Consider the following 24,726-nt stretch of genomic DNA (forward strand, 5'->3'; position numbering starts at 1 on the left):
TTTCCATCCTCTTAATCTGTATATGTCCTTCTGCAGCCTCTCTGCTTCCTCAATTCTACATGCCCCTCCATCTATCTTTGTATTGTCTGCAAAATTAGCCACTAAGCCATCAACTTTTTCATCCAAGTTGTTGACATACAACATAAAAAGAAGTAGTCCCAACCCAGACAACTAGTCACCAGCAGCCAATCTGAGAAGGATCCTTTTATTCCCACTCTTTACCTCCAGCCAATCAGCCAATACTCTACCTATGATAATATCTTTTTTGTAATACCTTGGCCTCTTACCTTGTTTAGCAGTCTCGTATATGGCACCTGTCAAAGGCCTTCAGAAGATCCAAATACACAACACACACCAATTCATCTTTGTCTATCCTACCTGTTGCTTCTTCAAAGAATTCCGACAGATTTGTCAGGCAAGATTTTCCCTTAAAGAAAGCATGCTGACTTTGGCCTATTTTGTGATGTGTCTCCAAGTACCCTGAAACCACATCCTGATCAATCAACTCCAACATCTTCCCAACCATTGAGGTCAGTCTTACTGGCCTATAATTTCCCTTCTTGAAGAGTGGAGAGACATTTGAAATTTTCCAGTCCCCTGGAACCACGTCAGAGTCTATTGATTCTTCAAAAGTCTTAACTAATGCCTCCTCAATCTCTTCAACTACCTCTTTCAGAACCCTGGGGTGTAGTCCATCTGGTCCAGGTGCCGTATCTAACTTCAGACCTTTCAGTTTCCCAAGCACCATCTCCCTTGTAATAGCAAGTGAACTCACTTTTGCACCCTGACACTTTCAAACTTCTGACATACTATTAAGATCTTCCACAGAATGCCATTTCCTTGCTCCCCTTTAAAATATCTCCTCATCATTTTCCAACAGTCCAATATCTACTTTTGCCTCTCTTTTACTATTTATATTTCTGAAAAACTTCTGTTACCATTTTTGATATGAATGGCTGGCTTACTTTCTTATTTCATCTTTACCCCCAATAGTTATTTTAGTTGCCTTCTGTTGGTTTTTTAAAAAGTGCCCAATCCCTTAATTTCCCACTAATTTTGGCTCTATTATAGACTCTCTCTTTTGCTTTACTGTTAAGTTTGACTTTCCTTGTCAGCAACAGTTACTTCATCCTGCCTTTAGAATAATTCCTCTTCTTTGGAAGGTATCTATCCTGTGCCTTCTGAATTGCTTCCAAAGGCTCCAGCCACTGCTGCTCTGCCATCATCGCTGCTCGTGTCCCCTTCCAACCAGCTTTGGCCAGCTCCTCTCTCATGCCACTGTAACTTCCTTTACTCCACTGTAATACTGATACTGATAACTTTAGCTTCTCCCTCTCAAACAGCAGGGTGAACTCTATGATATTATGATCACTGGTACCTGAAGGTTCCTTTGCCTTAAGCTCCATAATCAGATCTGGTCCATTACACAACACCCAATCAAGAATTGTTGATCCCCTAGTGGGCTCAACCGTAAGGTGCTCCAAAAAGCCATTTTGGAGGCATTCCACAAATTCTCTCTCTTGGGATTCAGCATATTGAAATACCCCATGACCAATGTAACATCGCCTTTTTGTCATGCTTCTTATATGTACTGCTGTAATTTGTAGACCAGTTCCTTTCTACCATTTGGAGGCATGTAAATAACTTCCATCAGAGTCTTCTTACCCTTTAAGTGGCCAAGAACTCACAATAGCTCCAATAATGATGCCTAAGTAGCAAGACATTGAAGAAGACATAAAGGCAAGAGATTCAGCAGGTGCTGGAAATCCACAGCGACATATTCAGAATACATCTCATCATTTTACCTGATAAGAATGCTTAGATAGATGCCAGAGAGATTGCAGAGAATGTCAGATTTAGAGAAGGTCCAGGTCTAATATTATGCAAGGTAAAGAGGCATGAATGCATCTTTTATATCATGCAATTCCTGAAGTCTCAATTTCCTTTTAAACACAGCACAAAGGTGTTCTGTCAGCCAACAGCTATGTAGCACTTGAGAAGAGACTAGCAAAGATTCACCACCCTCTTGTGAAGAAATTCCTCCTCATCTCAATTTTGAATGGTCAACCCCCTTATTTTCGATATTCTTTTCCTTAGTTCTAGACAACACTGACAAGGGAAACATTAAATCTGTATCCATCTGTCAAGTCCATTAAGAATTTGTGTGTTGCAATGAGATCATCTCTCATTCATCTAAACTCCAGCAGATTTTGGCCCTGTTTACTAATCCCTCCTCAAACAACAAGTTCGTCATCTCAGACATTAGGCCAAGAATTTATCCATCTACCAATTAAGTGTTTTGCATGTTTCTTCCTCAATCAACAATTTAGACTCCAACCAATTGGTGAAAAAAATCTTTCCACAACATGCTTCAAATCATTTGGTCACTAAAACACTTGTCAAACATTTCCTCTAGTTTCCTCGCCAACTTGAGATGCAACTTGCCAACAACCCTTGAATCCCCAGGGCCTTCATTTATCTGCTCAACATTCCTTTCTTTCATAATGCTTGTACCAAGGGAACCTACGAAGTTTAATTTGACAAGTAGTTTAAGTTGTTCAATATGCAATTCAGATTCCCAATTCAAAATTCAAAGGAAATTAACACCCATATCTGAAAAATTATTCCATTTTCTGAGCTGTCGTGCATCAATTATTCTGAACTTTGTTGTAGCAGTGCAGGAACTAGAAGACAGGGAAACATCAACAGAAGAGGAATGCAAAGATGAAATGAGACGGGACTTGAGATTGCACTTATGAGCTGACAAAGTTTGGTCTGTTTTTGACACCTCATTGTAGAGGACACTGCATTGTAAGCAGTAGACAGAGAATGCTCAAATGCAAGAAGCACTGACAGAAGGCTTGTCCCTTTGAAAAGAGTTTGGAATTATGAATACTGGGAAGGTTGGCGTGTGTTGCAGCTTTTACATTTGTATAGGAAATTGTCTGGGGAAGGAGACGAGTGGTGATTGAGGAGTGGACGAGGCTGCCACTGTGGAAACCAATTCGATGAAATGCTGAAAGGGCATGAACAAGAATCTGTGATTGTTGGAGGCATCACTTTGTAAGTGCTGTAAAAGACATGGTATTATTGTATATGTTATATTAGTTCAATGGAACAATGGTTACTTGAAGGCTATCATTATTTTAAGATCTGTGTCTCATGACTGCCTTCTGGGCTGCAACAATGTTTACGAAAAAATTCCCAAAACAATCTCTGACGAACACTTGAATAAACAACACATGCTTTCTTTGAATTCCTGATGTCTCATGTGTGTAGTTCTGAATATTCTACAATAGACATACTTTGAGATTAAGAACCCATTAGGCACAAATACTTTACACGGATAATCATTTATGGAGGCTAAAGGGTTAGAAGGTGACACGAATAGAACCACGACATGCTTCTGGGAAGAACGAAAGGTGTGAAAAATAAAACAATATGCTCTCAGGCACTTTTGACTATAACCACTACTGGAGAAAAAACATTAGCATGGAAGGTGGCAAGCAGGCCAACTTTAAGTAATGCTCACCATTTAAAATGTTGGGCCTGCATCGAGGCATGAAGCCACACACCAGTGCAGTTGGATGTCTTGCGCACTGCGCAAATGTTGCCTGCTCCAGCCCTTATACTTCTGAAAGATTAAGACACACTCTTAACGATGAGGTAACAACAACTGATTTTCTTTCGGATATCTGGGAGTGTTCCGCTTGCTTGATGGATATCATTTAGTGATTTTCAGATTTGAAGATGTTAGCTATTATATCAAATGGGATCATTCAAGTTTGTCTGCAAATTCAAGGTTATCCATTTCACATTCACTGACAATGGATGTTTTGTGTACTTTGAAGAATGACAAGTTTCATGTGATGTTTTGCAAACCATATGATTTTGTGATCATGGATCCTATTCAAGTGGCTACACTCCATGTGGAGTTGCTTAGATGCCTATGTGGTTATCAAGTTTCACAAGATCTATGTCCCCAGGCTCTAAAGGCATAGATCTGAATTTCATGTGTTTCTCTGCATAGCTTTCACGCTGTTTTTCTTGGCTTTGTCATACTTGCATAGTTGTTGATCAACTATCATGTGGGTATCTTTGGAAGATATGTATACATAGGCTGTGCAAATATTAGTATATCTGGCAGAATTCCCATGGTGAATGCAGTATTGTTTTGCTGTTTTATAAAAAGCCATGATTTGCCAGCAATGATCTTTTTTTTCTGTTGGGACTCACACAAATCTCCGTATTTTACTATTGCTGCAAGGCCAGCAAGCAGCGATTTTTCAATTTGTAGAAGTTGGCTGCGCGGTTCTGCAACCTTTACTTCCTGGCGACTGGGGTTGGGATAGACGTATTTGGATGCAGGCATTGCATATGTGATCTTAACGAAGTGAGGAGCTAACGATGTGTCAATATCAGAAGGACATCATTGGCAAATACATTAAAGTGCCACACCAATGCCAAGAACTTCAAATTGTTCTTCAGTTCTATAAAAGAAATCTACGGACCACATATACCAAGTACCATGCCTCTCCTGTCATCAGATGAAACAACACCAGGTGGGAACACTTCAGCAGCCTGCTCAATGGGCCCTCTGATGTACACCAGGCTGCATTTGACCAGATCCCACAGTAAACCTTTTGTTGACACCCTCGAACTTCCTCCTATGTCAGACGAGGTCAGGAAATCCATTGATTGAACAGGCTATGGAAAATCCCAATGGCAGGATTGAATCCCCACCAGGATCTTCAAGTTGGCAGGTCCCGTTGTAACCAAAACCTTCCGCAGCATTCTTATGTGCAGTTGGAAAGAAGACATGCCTAAAGACTTGAAGGATACCATGATCATGCTGCCTTTCACAAAGAAGGAGAGAAAAGCTGACTGTGGTAATTACTGAGGCATGTCCCTCTTGTCTATTGCTGGGAAGGTTCTGGCCCATATAATTCTCATCTACCTAATCACCAGTATATCAAAAGAGAACCTCTCTGAGATACAGTGTCATTTTCCCTCCAGCCATTGTGTAGGGTAACATAATTGGGAGAAATGTACATAACTTACAACCACGGACTTTGAGATGGGGTTTCACTTTAAGAGGCTGCTCTGACATGATGACATTATTACATAAAGAGTTATAGCACTCTTCTGTTTAGGTTTTGAAGTTCAATAAAATATGTTACAGGTTTTTTAACCATAAAATCCCTCACTTCTTTTTATTTGCAAAAACCTACATTGGTGATCCCAAAGCTCTAGGTTTGATTCCAGAGTTATTGAACATGTCACCAATGCAGTTGTTTTGAAACTGCTGGAGTTTTGGGAGCAAAATGCCGTCACTTGGTTTGTACAAGCAGTGACACCAAATTCTCAGCAACTCCACAGCTGCAAGAGTGGTGAGTTTGCTTGAATATGATAAATACCAATCACTGAAAACTCACCTTTTGCAGACTTTTGGACCACTGGATTCTGTGTGGTCAAAATGTTGTTCTCCTTACACAGCCTCAACGATGCTAGGCCTTTGGAGCTAATGAACCATATGTTGTCTCTCCTTTTTTTTATTTTTAAAGAATTCTTCATGCAGCAAATGTCTGATCAAGTTCACATAGCCCTCACTAATGCATCCATGAAGGACTATAGGGAGCTTGCTAAAATGGCTGTTAGTCTACACTTAGCTAGGCAGTGGTGCACCATTCTTCCTCCAACCTCTACCTCAATAAGCTCGGTCAGCAAGGACCCCAACATAAAGATGCCTACATCTAAGAAACAGACAACATTAGGTCTGTGCTTTTACCAGATTCACTTTGGTATGAACACTAGGAAGTGCTGACTGCCGTGCAGCTTCGACAATGTCAGGGCATCAGGTTATCAAGTGTCTGTGAACACCAAGGGTTCCAGCTGCTAAGGTTGTTTACTGTTCATTACGGAAACCCTTTCAGGACATGCTTCCTGTGTGACACGGGGGCTCAAGTGAGGCCTATTGATGAGAAGGCAAAGAGCGATGAAACCTTGCTGGAGGCCGCCAGCAACAGCAGGATCCAGACACGAGACACAATGAGTGTCGCTCTGCTTTGGTGGGTGATATTGCACGTGGGACTTCCTGTGCAGATTTCCTGTCTACCCAAGGACTGTTAGTCGATCTTAAGAACTGCCAGCTTGTGGATGTCAAATACTTTGGGTCGTTACCCTGCTCCCCCAGTAAGTTCCTCACAACGTCTCTGTCAAGCACATGCAGAACTGCATGCAAGTTTACATGACTGCTAGGAGAATTCCCAAACTTCACCAAGCCCACATTCTACACTACAAGCTCAAAACATGGGATCAAGCATCACATTCTCACAACTGGCCAATCAGTCCATGCCCGTGCGCATAGACTGGACCCAGAAAAGCAGGCAACTGCGAAGGCTGAGTTTGCCAACATGAAAGACTTGGAATTGTGCGCTGGTTGAATAGCCCCTGGGCTTCACCCCTCCATCTGGTCCCTAGGTCTGATGGTGGTTGCCGCCCATGTGGTGATTACCAGTGCCTTAATGAGACCTCCACTGCCGATTGTTACCTGGTCCCATACATTCAAGATTTTTTGTCACACTTAGCCAGAAAGTTAATTTTTTCTGAAGTTGATCTAGTTAGGGGCTACCATCAGGTATCTGTGTGCTCAGAAGACATTCCCAAAACAGCTGTGATAACCCTGTTTGGCCTCTTTGAGTTTCTGGGCATGCCTTTTGGACTGAAAAATGCAGCACAGACTTTCCAATGGCTGATATACTCTGTGCTAAAAGACTGAGATTTTCTTTTTATTTACCTAGATGATGTACTTGTTGCCAGTGTGTTCAAATCTGAACACATATCTCATCTGTGTGCCTAAGCCATCAAGGGTCGATTATTAACCCTGCTAAATGCCATTGACTTCCTTGGCCAACGCATCTCTGCAGAAGGTGCTATACCCCTCCTATCAAAAGTAATTGTTATTATGGATTTCCCACCACCCCTCACTACAAAATAACTACAGGAGTTTTTAGGTATGATAAATTTCTATCACCTCTTCATTCCACAAGCTTATGCAGACATGACCAGGGCATTGTACGATACCAAACAGGCTCTTTCCAACGTGGCCCTACTGGCACACCTGCTCAACAACGCACCCATAGCTATTACTACTGACGCTTCAGACTTTGCTATGGGGCTGTGCATGAAGAGTTGGTTGGAGGCGTGTAGCAGCCGCTTGTTTTCTTCAGCCGGCAGCTCCTTCTCCCTGAAAATAAGTACAGCATGTTTGACTGTGAGCTTCTCAGTCTTTATCTGTCTGTCTGCCATTTTCATTTTCTTCTTGAGGGTCGCCATTTCACAGTGCTTGATGACCACAAACCCCTCGTGCACGCGCTGGCTGAAATATTAGACCCTTGGTCTGCTTGACAGCAACACCACCTGGCCTACATATCCGAGTTCACAACTGATATATAACACATCAGGGAGAAAAATAATGCTGTGGCTCATTGCCTCTCACAGCCAGCCTTTAAGGCCGGACACATAGGAGTTGACTATGCCAGCATGACAGCCGACTAAATTACTCACCCAGAAGTGCAGGCTTACCGAACAGCAGTCACGGGCCTACGATTAATGTTAGGTTCTGAGAAGCTGGGGTTTTCTCCTGTGCAATGTACCAACCGGTTGCCCTAGCCCATCATGCCCGCAAACTGGAGACAGACTATTTTTGACTCCATACATGGCCTCTCGCATCTCGGCTGGAAGGCCTCACAGAAAATGGTTGCAGTAAAGTTTGTTTGGCACGTCCTTAGAAAGGATGTGCGTGATTGGACTGCAGCCTCTATGGAGTGCCAGTGGGCAAAAATTAACCATCAGATTCAGGTGCCTTTGGCAGCTTTTGAGGTATCTGAGTGACAGCTTGACCATGTCAATGTGGACTTTGTCGGTCCTCTTCCACCACCCCACCCCCCCACAGTTTCATGCACCTTCTTACCATGGTGAGCTTTACCAGCAAGTGGCCAATGTCATCGCTCTAGCATCAACAATGGCCGCAGAAATGGCTTGGGCCTTCATCAGCAACTGGTTTGCTCAGTTTGGCACCTTATCTGATATTTCCTCTGACCATGGTCCCGAATTCATTTCAGACCTCTGGGTTGTGATGGCCCAGAACCTTGACGTTAGGCTACATCACAACACAGCACATCACCTGCAGTCCAATGGCCTTTGCAAGTGGTTTCATTGCTCCTTAACGGTTCTGAGGGCTTCCCTGATGGACGAGTTGGTATGATCATCTCCTATAGGTCCTGCTGGGGCTCAGAACTGCTTCAAAAGAGGGCCTGCAGTTGATCATGGCAGAGTTGGTATACGGGCAGCAATTACAAGTGCCAGGAGATTTCATTCCTGACTCCACAACCACCTGCTCAGCATCTCAACAGTGTTCCACCCTCCTCAGTGAATTCAATTCCTTTTCATCTATTCCTACCTCGCATCATGGCATTCTTCAGTTCCTGTTGACCAACCTTTCGTCTCTTTGTTTTTGTCCACCATGATGAACAGCAACATCCCCTCAGGCCCCCTTATGATGGTCCATTCTGCTTTTGTCATAGGTAAGAGGGGTAAACCTGAACATTTTCAGTAGATTGCCTTAACCCGGCCTTCCACGACCTAGAGTATTCCGCTGCCCTGCCTCTGGCATCACACCATGACCATGAGCGTGTCAAGGCACCTCTGGACAAGTCAGAGACACCCGCTGTTCCTCCACCCATGGAACATAGGACCTGAGCCAGGCAGCTCATCTGAACCTCAGACAGGCTCAAAATGCCAGTTTTAGTGAATTCTGGGAGACCTCTGTAGGGTAACATAATTGGGAAAAAGGTACATAATTCACAATCACCAGCAGTGAGTTGAGGTTTCACTTTAAGAGGCTAGTCTGATGTGATGACGTTATTACGCGAAGATTTTTAGCACTTTTTTGTTTACATTTTGGAGTTCAATAGAATGTGTTTCATTAAACATAAAACGCCCCACTTCGTTTTATTTGTGAAAACCTGCAGCAGCACTATCGACACAGATTTCACTGCTCGTTAGGATCAAGAAAAGTGCATAGTACAAAGGTTACAAGGAGAAGGCAGCAAAATGGAGTTGAGTGTGATCATAAATCATAAATCTTTCACTTTACCAGAAGAAGAAATCTCAGAATGCCTGAGCGATGCAAAGATTTTAAGGTGGTCTTCCTGTAATCTTACAATTTACCACTGCACAAGGGGAAGCCAGAATCCATTGCTATTATAGACGGAGAGGTATAACTCTTTCAACACTTGGTGACAGAGTTCAATCTCCAATCTCATCCCCTCCCCCCCCCCCCCCAATGCAACAATACTTACTCCAGAGAACCAGGTCACAAGTAAAGGAAAGTGTTACGTCTGTGTCCTCCTTGGTACATACTAAAATAAAATGGAAGTCTGTAAGACAAAATGGCGTTAGCTTGGAGTGGGATTGTTTTGGGAAAGTACAAGATAACCAGTCCACAGCAATGTTTTGACAAAGTTAAGGGAGTACAAGGCTACAGTCAAAATTGTGGATGACGGTTAAAAACATGTCTGTCTGGGAAGGTGAGATCATTGTGCAGGTGCAGGTGCAGGTACCAAATGCATGGGAATTTCCTGGGAAAGTACTAGTGTCAGTGGTTTTGAAAGGTATAAAATGGGGCGATTCCTTTGTTCGAGAAGAGAGAAGAAGGCTGAGAGAGCTTCTTCTCTTAGGATTAGTGTCCGTGCAAAGGGTTGGAGAAGATCGGGACAAGTCTGTTGAAAGAGAGAGAAAAGGGAGATAGGTATTAGTTTGTTTTCTATACCGCTACTTTGTTAACCATTTGTTTCCCTTTCTGTATTGAATGTCTTATATTAATCTAATAAAGTGATTTCTTCTGGTTTAACATGTGTACAGTACCTCCTTTGCAAATGCCCATTGCTGAGTCAGAAAAAAACACAGAATAAATTTTCAAAATAATTTTCATTACTGTCAGTGAGAAAATGATTGTAGTGAAATTCAGCTTTTATTCTTTTCAATATTAACATTTCTCCATTTCATTTCATCTGAAAACTTTGACATTATATTTTGATCTGTTTGCATAAAGCGAGATATACAGTATACTATATATTCAAATGAGCTTTCAGAACCCATGGAATGTCACTATATTTCCCCATAGTCTGTTAAACAGCTACTCACCACTTCTTTCTGCATATTATGATATTTTCTTCTTTGTTTTCACCCTTTGCTGTGAACTCTTCTGTGGTCTTGGACTGTCACTTTGACTCCTAAATAAGAAAGAAAATTTACCAAATTGTTCTTTCATGTAGATTGTTTTCACTTTTAACAGCTCCAGCAGTTATAATTCATTGATGAAAGCTCATCAATTAGAGGAATCTAAATGCGCCTCTGAAGAGTGTCTTTCGTAATTAAGCTCCCTATGCTTGTTGCCAGATTTTGGAGGTGCACTGTGAGGACTGATTTCCATTTACTGCCAGATGTCTGTTCAGATCCTGCTGCAAATCTTAATGGAGAAAGTGTTGGAATACTTGGAATCTTTGCAATCCCTTGTTGCAATAGATCAGTGAACCAGAAATGTAAAATCTGTTCTTGACATTAAAGCTAGAAAAAGGTACAGAGTTAAGTACACTCCATTGAGAGGCTAAGTTTAATATTCTATCTTTATTGTACCAGTAGGGAGATACATCCTCATATTGCACAGGTCAGCAAATGGAAGGAGCATGATCTCAAAAATAACCCTCCCTCTAAAGTAGTATTAAAAACAAACATTTTTAATTTATTGAATTTAGTATCCTTAGACACAAATACTGTTCCTTTGACTTCCAACAGCATTGCAAATCAACAGAGATAATCTTACTTTTCGTACAATGTACAGCAACTCCATCATTTCCGAAAAAGGATCCAATAAACGTTGTGATAAAACAAGCAAAGAGCAAGAAACTTGCTAAGTAACTTAAAAGTGAATTTATGAGCTGAAAGATTGAGCTGCTCTTTCCCAACATTAATTGGCCCCAATCAAATGGCTATAGAGGGCCTCAAGGAAATATTCCCACAGTCGGTATGTGCTCCAGAAATGTTGAAAGGATGGAATCTAATGCATTTATATTAATTTAATGGCATTGATACCGTACAAAGGCAGCATCTGTTTCCCATGTGTCATCAGTCAACAGACAGCACAAAAGAATGATATGCTGCATGACAGCCTCGGTGACTCAGGCACTTAATCAAACATGCATTGTTCAAAAGGTACAGTTCGCAAAATAATTTCATGTTTTGTTAAATGCAGCAACTGACATTGTAGCATAGAGCATGGAATATTATACGTTATTATGTGACATTGGCTGCATTAAACAATTAGAAATATAAATTGATAATCTATTTTAATGTTGGATCATGTATGGTTGAGTGGTTACACTGTGCTAAATGCTACATCTTCTTCATTCTCTTCCTAGATTGTCCCTTGGAAATGGTACTCCTTTTCCAGTTCCTTGAATTATAAGGTAGTTGATGAGCCAAGTTGATGAATGAACATTGATTTCTTGATCTTCTGGTAATTACAACCCCCTTCTTATCCTTCACCATTCCTCATTCCTATTTCCCTCTCTCACCTTCTCCGTACTTTCTCATCAGCTCCCTATAGTTCTCCTGCCCTTTCCCTTTCCTCCATGGTCTTCTGTCCTTTCCTGTCAGATTTCCCCTTCTCCAGCCCTTTATCTCTTTCACCAATCATCTTCCCAGCTCTTTACTTCACCCGTCTGCCTCTCCCAGTTTCACCTGTCACCTACCATTTTGTACTTCTTCCTCCCCTCCCCTCACCTTCTTGCTCTGACTTCTCATCGCTCTTTTCCAGCCCTGATGAAGGGTCTCAGTTCAAAACATTGACTGCTGACTCTTTTCTATAGATGCTGCCCACCCTGGCGAGTTCCTCAAGTATTTTGTGTGTTTTATTTTGTGTATTTTATTCCAGCACCTGCAAATTTTGTCTTGTTTGTAGTTGATGAGCCACTATGGGATCTTCACACTCTGCTGTGAGTGGAGCAAGAGATGCTTGACATGATGGGTGGGGTGAATGGCTTGGAAAGTTTGTCCTTTGCCATTTAGAATCAGGTTTAATATCACTGACATACGTTGTGAAATTTGAGGCAACAGTTTCCTATGATATAGGAAAAAAACTGAATTACAGAAAGTATATAAATGTATCTTAAATAGTTAAAATAAGATAAGTAGTGGAAAAACAGAAATTTTAAAAAAAGTAGCGAGCAACTGTTCAGATGTTCGATGGCCATTCAAAAATCTGATGGCAGAGGGGAAGATGCTGTTTCTGAATTGCTGAGTGTATGCCTTCTGGCTTCTCTCCCTCCTTCCAGATGGTAACAGTGAGAAGAGGGCATGTCCTGGGTTTGGGGTCCTTGATGGTGGAAGCTGCTTTTCTGAGGCACCTCTCCTTGAAGATGTCTTGGATACTATAGAGGCTAGAACCCATGATAGAACTGACTAATTTTACAACTTCTATTTTAATTTAAGCTGAGCTGTTGAGGAATTGGCTTGACATTCTTGATTACCATCCTGAATTCTCATGTATCAGCAGTCACAGAGTCATAGAGTAAAATAGGATCTCCAGCCCAGCATGTCCATGCTGAACTTCTTGTCCATCTGCACTAATTCCTTTTCTCTGCTTTAGGATCACATCCTTTTATGCCTTGCCTACTTAAATACCTGTCCAAATGCCTCTTAAATGTCATAAATGGTAACTGATTCCAGCATCTTCTCCAACAACACTTCTCAGACATTTATCAGTCTCTCTGTAAAATACTTCCCCCTCACTCCCTCTTTAAAACTCCCACCTCTCACATTAAAACAACGCTACAATGTCATACAGCTGTACAGAACAGAAACCACCTTTTGGCTCAAATTGTCTGTGCTGAATGTGACACATTGTACTTGTCTGCATTAGGCCCTTATCCCTCTAGTCTTTCCTGTCCAAGTACCTATCCAAACGCTTGTCAAATATTATAATCATATTTGCCTCTGCCACCTCCTTTGGCAGCTTGTCCCATAAAATCACCATGCTCTCTACAAAGCATGAACCTTGCACCTCCCTCAAATTTATCTTTTCTCACCTCAAACCCATGTGCTCTAGTTTTAGATTGCCTGACACTGAGGAAAATTCTCTGACTATTTACTCTATTACAGCCCCTCATAACCTTGTAAATCTCTCATGTTAATCCTTTTTATGTATTCTTCCCTTTACGTATGTGGGAGTTGATGCTGCAAATTTATGCTTGAATTTCCTTTCAGCCAAGTTTTAGAACTTTGACAGGGATATCACTTGCTCACTTGATTCTGAGGATTTGTTTTTCTTCAATAGACATATGTCCTCTTCAACTTGTTGTTGGTCTGGGGTGACAGCTAGTCTTGATATATTATTGTGAGATGGTATGAAGGATAATCATGCTGAGGGCAGTGTTGAAGTTATGGAGTTCTTCAAATGCGTGTTCCGGTGGACAGCAACTGCTTCTCTTTCCCTGATAAACTCTCCTTTGTTTTTAGTCTCAGTAAAGAAACCTTGATGTGATTGGACATAGTGGTCTTGTCAGCAATAGAGAATCTAAAATAAAAACAGAAAAAATGCTGGAAATATTCAGCAAGTTAGGTTGCATGTGTGGGAAAAGAAATAGTTAATGCTCAATCTGGAGGATTAACAATAGCCTACACTAACCAGAGAGTGTAGTCAGTGCAAATTATTGCACACTTCTTTCATTTGCTGTTTCATGTTTATTAGTAACAGTCTCATGCTCCCAAACACCAGTGTCAAGGCCATAGAACAAAATCATCTCTGCTGACCAGCTATTAGAAAGTGATTTGTTCCAAAAGCATATACAAATTATGGTGGGTGATCTATATACATAAACAACTTATCCAGGTTACCACCTAAATGAAATTGTCATATGCAGAATGTATTGTGAATATGCAAAGTGTTTGAACGTAATGCTTAGTAGTTGGAATTTCCTTGGTTAATTTACATTTATCACTCACATCTTTTTTTTATAATCACTAATTTTCATTGCAACACCAACAAGTTACATTCAATACATCCAGTTGCTGATTAAATTTTGGCTGTTTAACCCAGTAACCCCCCAACCCTCATCCCCACCTCCCTCCCCCCCCCCACCCCTCTTATCACTCACATCTTCAAAACTGTAAAATGTAAAAAAACACACAGGATAATATTTCAAAACCTAAAAACACATGAAGTACATGAATTATTTTTATTTTATTTATTTTTATTTAGAGATACAGCATGGTAAAAAGTAATACTTCTTATTTCATTCCCCTTCCCCCACCCACCTAGCTTCACCTTTGACCTTCTAACTGGTACTCCTTCCCCTCCCCCCACCTTCTTATTCTAGCAGCTTCCCCTTCCTTTCCTATCCTGATGAAGGTTCTCAGCCTGAAGCATCAACTGGTTATTCATTTCCATATATTCTGCTCAATCTGCTGAGCTCCTCCAGCAGTCTGTGTTTCTTCTCTGGATTCCAGCATCCACAGAACTCCTGTGGTCATGTTTGCTTTAAATAATGAAGTTGGCAATGCCTCGTGAATGCTGTCGCCATAGTAACATGTTTTTGGCCAAATGTGTCTAAATCTGAGGATCATATTTTAGGAAGAATGTGAGGACTTTAGATAACATATTGGGGTGATTTATCAGAATGGCATCACATGAAACAATAGAAAAGCTGGTGTTGATTTTGCTAAAGCAAAGATGATGGGGGAATTATGGAGATGTTCATAATCATAACAGGTTTGGACAGAGTAAAGGAGAAACTCATTCCAGGAGAAGGAGAGTTGGCAGCCTAGGAGGACTATTTTAAGGTAATTGACTAAAGAGCCAGAGGCTAATGGAAGAAATTAAAGTAGTGAGTTGTTATGGCCTAAAATGTTTTGGTTGAAAGCAGCAAGACAAAGAAGTGGTATTGGGAAGGGCCAGGGGAATGGAGTGGTGGTATTGTCTGATTGGAAGTAGATTCAGGTGAAACTTTCAAAGTAATAAAGTGAATGACTACTTAATGGGGAAATCAGTTCTTAAAATTAACTATTAAATGGATTGATAGATGGCTTTCTGTGTTCTCCGAGTCAGTGATTCTATTTTCTTCATAGAAAAGAAAGAAGCATAGAAAACCTACAGCACAATACAGGCCCTTCGGCCCACAAAGTTGTGCCAAACACGTCCCTACCTTAGAAATTACTAGGCTTACCTATAGCCCTCTATTTTACTAAGCTCCATATACCTATCTAAAAGCCTATTAGAAGACCCTATTTTATCCGCCTCCACCACCGTAGCCGGCAGCCCATTCCACGCACTCACCACTCTCTGCATAAAAAACTTACCCCTGATATCTCCTCTGTACCTACTCCCCAGCACCTTAAACCATTTCAGCCCTGGGAGAAAGCCTCTGACTGTCCACAAGATCCACAACAACAATTTTGACCCACTTCCCTGATGGTTCAGTGGATAAATTTATAGGTGCTATTTAATTATATAAATCCAGAGTTCACATTTGAATTCCTAGTTTCTGCTGAGTTATTTGATCTCAGCCGTGACAACAGCAAGGCATTGTGTAAATCCTCACTTCACATTTGGCTTCATTGTCTGTAGGTTATGAGCAGGAACATCTGCTAGTGCTCACCACGTTCATGTTCAAATATGCCTTCACTGTAGGAAATAACTTCTGTATGTTTTCAGGGCATTGAAAATGGGGAATGAGGAAATGACGATGTTGTTGAATATCAAAAGGGAATGGTCAAATTCCTTCTTGTTGGATATTGTCATTTTCTAATAGGAGAGTTAATTGCCACTCATCAGCCCATGTTTCAATATTGCTCAGTTCTTGTCTCATTCATTCATTTGTGATAAAGTCTTTACTGGAAGTGATTAAATGATTAATGATTAATCATTACCCAATAATGTTAAGTGAAGTCAAGTTTATTGTCATTTAACATAGGAGTGCATTATCCTTTATAGATTTTTTGGCAAGATTATAAGACAAGAACTCTTTTAAAAACCAACAGAAGACAACTAAAAAAGTTATTAAGCAGGTAAAGATGGAACGTGAAAGTAAGCTAGCCAATAATATTAAAGAAGATACCAAAAGTTTCTTCAGATACAGAAAGTGTAAAAGAGAAGTGAGACTGGATATTGGACCACTGGAAAATGATGCTAGAGAGCTAGTGATGCGGGAACAATGAAATGCAATTTGAACTGAATAAGTATTTTGCATTAGTTGTTATGGTGGAAGACACCAGCAGTATGGTGGAAGTTCTAGGTGTCAGAGGTCATGAAGAATATGAAGTTTCTTGGGAAACTGAAAGGTCTGAAGATAGATAAGTCACCTGGACCAGATAGAGTGCACCCCAGAGTTCTGAAAGAGGTGGCTGAAGAGATTGTGGAGGCATTGGTAATGATCTTTCAAGAATCACTAGATTTTGGAATGGTTTCAGAAGACTGGAAATTTGCAAATGTAACTCCACTCTTCAAGAAGAGAGAGAGGCAGAAGAAAGGAAACTATAAGCCAGTTAGTCTGACCTCAGGAATTGGGAAGATTTTGGAGTTGATTATTAAGGATGAGGTCTCAAGGTACTTGGAAGTACATGATAAAATAGGCCATTGTCAATATGGTTTCCTCAAGGGAAAATCTTGTCTGACGAATCTGTTGGAATTCTTTGAAGAAATAACAAGCAGGATAGAAAAGGAAAATCGGTTGATGTTGTGTACTTGGATTTTCAGAAGGGCTTTTGACAAGTTGCCACACATGAAGCTGCTTAACAAGCTATGAGCCCATGTATTATAGGAAAGATTCTGGCATGGATAAAACAGTGACTGATTGGCAGGAGACAAAGGGTGGGAATAAAGGGAGCCTTTTCTGACTGGATGCTGGTGACTAGTGGTGTTCCACAGGGTTCTGGGATGAGACCGATTCTTTTACATTATATCTCAATGATTTGAATGATGGAATTGAGGGCTTTGTTGCAAAGTTTGCAGATGATATGAAGAAAGCTGAAGGGGTAGGTACTTTGAGAAGATAGAAAGGGACAGAAGGACTTAGACAGAATAGGAGAATAGACAAAGAAATGGCAGATAGAATATAGCATTGGCAAATGTATGGTCATGCACTTGGAAGAAGAAATGAAAGGGTTGAACTATTTTCTAAATGGAGAGGAAAAACAAAAAACTGAAGCACAAAGGAACAGGAGTTCTTGCACAGGATTCTCTAAGTAGGTTGAGTCTGTGATGAGAAAGTCAAATACAATGTTAGCATTCATTTCAAGAGGAATAGAATATAAAAGTAAAGAAGTTTTGCTGAGATTCTATAAAGCACTGGTGAGGCTTCACTTGGAGTATTGAGAGCAGTTTTGAGCCTCTCATCTTAGAAAGGATGTGCTGAAACTGGAAAGGGTTCAAAGGAGATTCATGGTTCCAGAATTGAATGGCGTGCCATATTGTGATGGCTCTGGGCCTGTATTTGCTGAATTCAGAAGAATGAGTGGTGACCTCCTTGAAAACTATTGAATGGTGGTAAGCCTTGATTGAGTAGATGTGGAGAGGATGTTTCTTATGGTGGGAGAGTCTAAGACCAGAGGACACAGCCTCAGAATAGAGGGTCTTTTAGAATGGAAATGACGAGGAATTTCTTTAGCCAGAGAATAGTGAATCAGTTGAATTCTTTGCTACAAGCAGCTGTGGAGGCCAAGTCTTTATGTATATTTAAGGCAGAGGTTGAAAGATTCTTGATCATCTGAAAGTGACTCCCATAGTTCCAATTCCCAAGCATATTCAACCTTATCATTAGACATCATTCGTAAATCCATGAGCCGTTTATATATAATCACTATCAATGCTTTTTGAAATGGTTTAAGCTGAAAAATAACATCTATCGTATTTGGTAAATGAGCAAATGGATAATTCGGCAACAAATCTTGTAGAAAATTCGTAACTTGTAAATATCTAAAAAATTGTGCGTTAGATATATCATATTTATCCACTAGCTGTGAAAAAGACATTAAACAATTCTCTAAAAACAAATCTAAAAGAGTTTTTATTCCCTTAGTTTTCCATGTTAAAAAGGCCTTATCCAGAATTGATGGTTTAAAAAAAATAGTGAAAATGGATATTACTAGAGAGAACAAAGTTATTTAAGTCATAAAATCTACAAAACTGAAACCAAATTTTTAATGTATGTCTAACAATGGGACTAATATCTTGTCGACCAATCCTAGAGAACAAAAAAGGAAGAGGAGCTCCCAGTAAGGAAGCCAAAGGAACCCCCCTTACCGAGCTCTCCTCCAAGTCCAACCGTGAAGGACAGTCCTGATTATCTATACTGTCACGTACCCCGTGACTGGGTTAAAGAACCAGCAGAAATGGAAAACACATTGGAGTCTGGTATTACTGTTAACTAATAGTGTTTATTAGTAAACTACGCAATACAGTACTATAAATGCAAAAATATCAAACAGGTTAGCAATGATATATATATATATATATATATATATATATATATATATACATAAGTGTGGAATTAGGAACAAAACTAGGCCCTTTTAAAACCAAGGGGTGAATGAATAGAGTCTTACGATGATGAAGAGTGTTCATTTCAGTTCGAGGTAGTTCATTGAGTAACGTTGGAGAGAGAGAGAGGTGAGAGGTGAGCTGATGCTGTCGACCTTCCCGTTGTCTTCCAAAATCCTGTTGTGGTCACCGACTATGACCATAACAAGTACGACCGTTCTTCAGTGGTGGAATTATCATCCAGGCAAGGATGGACACACAAATAATTCCCCACCGGTCTCATCTTTTCACACTGTGAGCCACTGATCGATTTCCCCGTATCGATTCTCCAAAGCCCCACCTTCTTGTGGGTGCAACAAAGCTTGTACAGTGTCCGAAACGGCGTGTGTCTGGCTGTGTCCCAGCTTTTATCTCCACATGTTGGACACCAACTGTCCATCAACCTGCTCTGCCCTCCTCTCTCTGCAGGAACTTTAGCAAGCAGGCAAGTGTCCTTGCAGAAAGGTAAACAACTTTCAGAGAGACCATAACATCAATCTTCCGAACAGTTTCTCTCTCTCTCTCTCATTGCACTGGACTCTCTCTCTTAGTAGCAGCACAAACAGTATCCAAAAGTATCCAAAAGTCCCAACATTTTAAAGTGATAGTGCACAGAAAATATGAATCCTAGGGGTACATAACAATACTGTAAATCCAAAAAGTAATATAACAAATATTAATTGCCCAATAACAAAATCTAAAATTTGGTAACGCCAATCCTCCATCTATTTTTAATTTTTGTAATAAAGGTTTACTCAGTCTAGAACTCTCATTATTCCAGATATATGACAGGATCATAGAATCTATTCTATCAAAGAACGGTTTCAGGACAAAGGATGGAACAGCTTGAAACATATATAGAAATTTTGGTAAAATTACCATTTTTATAGCATTTATTTGACCAATTAACAGCATTGTCATAAGTGACCATTTGGAAAGCGTTTGTTTTGTATATTCAATTAGAGGAAGAAAATTATACTTATGCAAATCTTTAAATTTTTTAGTAATTTTAATACCAAGATAGGTAAAATAATTTTTAGCAATATTAAAAGGTTCACATTCAGTTCAAGGTAGTGCACTATATGTCAAAAGACAAACTAGCACATATTTTTTCTAATATAAGTCCCTCCTGTGATAGTTGTAATGCTGAGGTGACTATGTTAACTCATATGTTTTGGTCTTGTATAAAGTTAAATAATTTTTGGAGAGATATTTTTAGGACGTTATCTGAAGTCATAGGTTTGGACCTACAACCTAATTCACTTACAGCAATCTTTGGGATCACTCCGAAGGAAGCAGGAAATGTTCCTGCTTCCGCTCAACGCATTATAGCTTTTTCAACTTTATTGGCTAGGAGAGCTATTTTGTTGTATTGGAAAGATTCTAATCCACCTACTTTTTTTTTTGGCTCTCCTCCATTATGTCATGTTTAAGCTTGGAGGAAATTAGAAGTCGGACATTTGATAAATCTTTTAAATTTGAGCAAACCTGGCAACCTTACATTCAATATTTTCATATGATTTAAATTTTCTTTTTTTTTACTTTTTTAGGTAATCTCTTTTCTTCTTCTGATGTTTCAGATTTGACCAGAAGGACTTTTCCCCTTTTTTTGTAATTATATCCTCAAATGGATTGCCCAGTCTTCTTTTAGGTTAGTTTAGTGTTTTTTTTTCTTCTCAACAATAGAAATTTTGAGTCTTTTTTTATGAATTGCTAAGAGGAGTTGTGGTTCTTTTTATATATTAGCTCAATGCTGTACTATACATGATTTTGGCAGTGTATATTCCTTTCTTTGTTTGTACTTTTATTGAAATATGTATTTGATATAACTTCTCCTCTGATTTGTATTTATTCTTATTTTTTAACTCAATAAAAAAAGTTTGAAAATGAAAGATTCTTGATTGGCCAGGGCATGTTGGGATATGGGGAGAAGAGAAGAGATTGTGGCTGATTGGAAAATTGGATCAGCCATGATGAATTGCCAGGCAGACTCGATGGACCAAATGGCCTAATTCTGCTCCTATGTCTTATGGGCTTATGGTCTAATTCAGGACTTAAGCTTCTATCCCAAGTAGCCACTCTCAAGATGGAATGAAGATGGCTCAGTGAAATGACTTAGAATGAACTCCATTGGTAAACAGTATTCACAACCCCATCATCTGATCATGCTAGAATATCAAGAGAGTGAAAGTATGGGGTAGGGCTTTGAAATGGAGCCCATAATGCAATGTCTTGTGAGCAATTCTCACAGCAGCATTGGAAATGCTAAATGCATGCACACTCCGCATGAGGAGGAGATGAATTCTCTTCTCCTTGATTGGATAGGCCCTGTCACCTTGCAGATGTAGAAGTTGGCTGCTAATTGAAAGAACTGGCTAATATGCAGGGGCACTCTTAAGGACTGCAGGCAAAGCTATCTACATCTTGTAGTTAAAACTCAGTTTACAGTAGGTGTCAGATTTTTGAAGAACATTGGATTCAGGGTACTTTGCTCCACTTGGGTGCCTATATGGTTGGTTCCCCCCGAAAACTTTGATAGACAGACAGAGACAGACATACTTTATTGATCTCGAGGGAAATTGGGTAAGCCCAGCTTATTCTCCTTGCCCATCTTGTCTTCCGCTTTGCTGCTTCTACTCAAGCATTCTTGACTTTTACCTTCTCTTCTCTCCTTGGCGTCTAGGTGATCAGCAGCACAACATCAAAGAGTCCATTGTCTACATGGAAAGGACTCTCTTGCACACCTTTTTCTATGAAAACTCTCACTCTGCACAGAGCTTATGAATAACATCACATCAAGCCTGCAAGTCGCTGAAGATCCCTTTTAAGCGGCAACTATTTGGTATTGTGGACAGTGAGATGGGGACAGCATCAAGTCAGTTTTCTACAAAGATTGATATCACTAACTGTCCAATCTCCATGCTTCCAATGTGTATGTATGCTACTGTCATCCCAAACTCTGAGATATGTGAATGAAATTCTGAGCAAATTGATGGGTGGCATAATAAAAACCAAACTATGTAGCCCAACTTTGCAGCCATTGAACAACTGTAGAAGAATTAGAAACAAGAGAAATCTGCAGAAGTTGGAAATCCAAGCCAATGCACACAAAATACTGGAGGAACTTAACAGGCCAGGCAGCATCTATGGAGAAGAGTAAATATTTGATGTTGTGGGCCGAGACCCGTCATCTGTCTTGGGATGAAGGATCTCAGCCTGCAATTTCGACTGTTGACAGAAAGACCCAGCTAACATAAAGTTGGGGTTGTTGTGGATAGTCTAGAGGGTTGTCGAAGGTTACAGTGTGACATCGATAGGATGCAGAACTGATGCACCATCAATAACTCTTGGAGACGGAAGTGAATGTTAGGCTTTTATTAGCAGCAAAAAGGGACCACAACATCTCGGAGACTGAGGGAGGAGCAGTGCCCCAATCGCCTTTATACAGGGGTCTGTGGGAGGAGCCACAGGAGCAGTCAGCAGAGGGGCATGTCCAGACAGGTATACATAGTTTACCACAAGAACTAGGCTGAGAAGTGGCAGATGGAGTTCAACCCAAATAAGTGTGAAGTGGTTCTTTTCAGTAGGTCAATTTTGAAAACAGAATGTAATCTTAATGGTAAGACTCTTGGCAGTGTGGAGAATCAATGAGATCTTGGGGTCCATGTCCTTAGGACACACAAAGCTGCTGTGCAGGTTGACAGTGTTGTTAGAAGGCATATGGTGTGTTGGCCTTATCAACCATGAGATTGAGTTCAGGAGCCATGAGGTAATGTTACAGTTATAGAAGACCTTAGTTAGACCCCACTTGGAGAACTGTGTTCAGTTCTGGTCACCTCATTACACTAAGGATGTGGATACTATAGGGAGAGTGCAGAGGAGATTTACAAGGATGTTGCCTGGATTGGAGAGCATACCTTATGGCTAGGTTGAATGAACTTGGCCTTTTCTCCTTGGAACGACGGAGGATGAGAGGTGACCAGATAAAGGTGTATAAGATGACGAGAGGCATTAATTGTGTGGATAGCCAGAGTCTTTTTCCCAGGGCTGAAATGGCTAACAAGAAGACTCATAGTTTTAAGGTGATCGGAAGAAAATACAATGGGGATGTCAGAGGTAAGTTTTTCACACACAGAGTGGTGGGTACATGGAGTGCACTGTCAGTGAAAGTAGTAGAGGCTGATACAATAGGGTCTTTTAAGAGACTGTTAGGTACACAGAGTTTAGAAAAATAGAGTGCTATGCAGTAGCAAAATTTTAGGTAATTTCTAGAATAGGTCACATGGTCAGCACAACATTGTGGGTTGAAGTGCTGTGGAATTCTATGTTCTATCCCAAACAAAAAAACAGTTCACTCACATTCAAAACTGTGCAAGCCCGTGCTTTACCACAGAGCTGCTGCATTGATTATACAACAAATGGTGCCCCCCCCAATTATTACAGGACTAGCATGGAACCAGTCACTAACAAATAAAAGGTTGTGAAAAATATAAGTTGGGTCTTTAAAAAAAATGAAGGACATTTATTTATAATTGTTAGATTGAAATCTATCTATTCAGAGGTATGTGCAGTATATTTAAAGGATATGAATTAAAAAGGCACAAAGTGCACCATTGACAAATTGAGTAACACACTGTTGAGTAATGCGGTCTTGTTTGACAGAATTCATGTATGGTTGAAAGACAATTAAGCTTGAATTGAATTCAATTGAAGTGAAATAGTTCTAATTGTCCATTCATAATATCCAATGACTCTGAATTGGCACAACCCAGACTTTACCCCGGCTATTTGAGTACACCCACACTCAAATAGCACTGTGGAATATTGCTGTCTGCAGGAAGTTGAATAAACACAATGCAGCTAGTTTACACATCTATTCTAAATCATCTGCAAAGTGATGGATGTCATTAGTTGCACTATTCAACAACATTTACCATTAATCCACACACTTTACTTTGCTCCAGGTCTCACTCTAGCTGTCGTCCAAAAGAGGGTAAAGAAGTTGATTTTCAGAAAAGATGCCCAAGAGGCAGTGCTCTGTCTAGGAGGTGTGATCTGAATGTAATGTACATGCATAGTGTGGCTAAATTTAAACTTCACAAAGCAGAAAGTAATTCAAGCAGACGCTGGGAGAACAGATTGCAAGCATTCATCTGTATGTAAGCTTCAAGATGACTTAGCAGAGATGCATTCATTGTTTGGTGCATGGGCTGTTGAAATGCTGTGATTAATGATTAAATATTACCTAAGGAAAAAACAGTTGTTTGGAGTGTGGTTGGGAATAATTTAAAGTAATAGTCAGATAATTATAGCACTAAATGGTCTGCAGTTATTAATTTGCGTTAAACACTAGAGAGACAAGAAACTGCGGTTGATGGAATATAAACACAAAGTGAACTGCAGGAGGAACTGATAGGATCAAACAGCAATCTTTGGAGATGCAGGAACATCTGAAACCTTGTATCAGGACTGAGAGTGTGGAGGGAAAATACCCTGTATAAAGAGGTGAGGGAAATGGGTAAGGCAGCAACTGGCAGGTTATAGAATATAGATAGAAGCTGGTGAAAGGTTTGGGTGGGGGTGGAGTTGGGGTGGGTGGATGATGGACAGATGCAGCCAGATGGACTGAGTAGAGAGGAAGCTAGAGATCAGAGGTAGGAGGGATAGATAGATTCCACTGGACCTGGAACACCATGCAATCAAGTGATGCTCATCTTGCCTGCCACAGGAGATTTCAATGATCATTTTGGCAGCAATGTACATCTCACTTAATGCCAATATCAATAGGCTCTGGACAAACCGTGTGACATGATCTACAAGGATGAAACAGTACATCCTGGTGCCTTCACCATCATTATGGGGGATTTTAACCAGGCCAGCTTGGAAAAGTTTCTAAATAATTATTACCGACAAATTAGTTCTTCTTAATAGCTTAATCAGATAGCTATCAGCTTAATCAGAATAACTGAACATGGACACACTGAGTTTTCTGCTGCTGATCTGCTAAACTTGAGACCATTTTCAGATAAGAATCTGTTTATTATGTAAAAATCACAGGCCTGTAGAAAGAACAACCTGTGACTTGAAGGAGC

General features: G+C 40.3%; 1 long non-coding RNA gene across 2 annotated transcripts in view; it reads left to right on the forward strand.

The window, feature by feature from the left end:
• The window catches only part of LOC132395923 (uncharacterized), a 55,765-nt gene extending 32,500 nt beyond the window's left edge, over positions 1-23,265 (forward strand). Inside the window, exons 4-5 of one of the 2 annotated variants that reach the window (XR_009512786.1) lie at positions 11,481-11,578; positions 21,318-23,265. This is a non-coding gene — a long non-coding RNA (uncharacterized LOC132395923). The remainder of the gene's footprint in view (positions 1-11,480; positions 11,579-21,317) is intronic. The other variant, XR_009512785.1, reaches the window with a different exon arrangement.
• Positions 23,266-24,726: the final 1,461 nt, after the last annotated feature.

Source organism: Hypanus sabinus, chromosome 6 (assembly GCF_030144855.1).
Source record: "Hypanus sabinus isolate sHypSab1 chromosome 6, sHypSab1.hap1, whole genome shotgun sequence".
Classification (NCBI taxonomy): domain Eukaryota; kingdom Metazoa; phylum Chordata; class Chondrichthyes; order Myliobatiformes; family Dasyatidae; genus Hypanus; species Hypanus sabinus.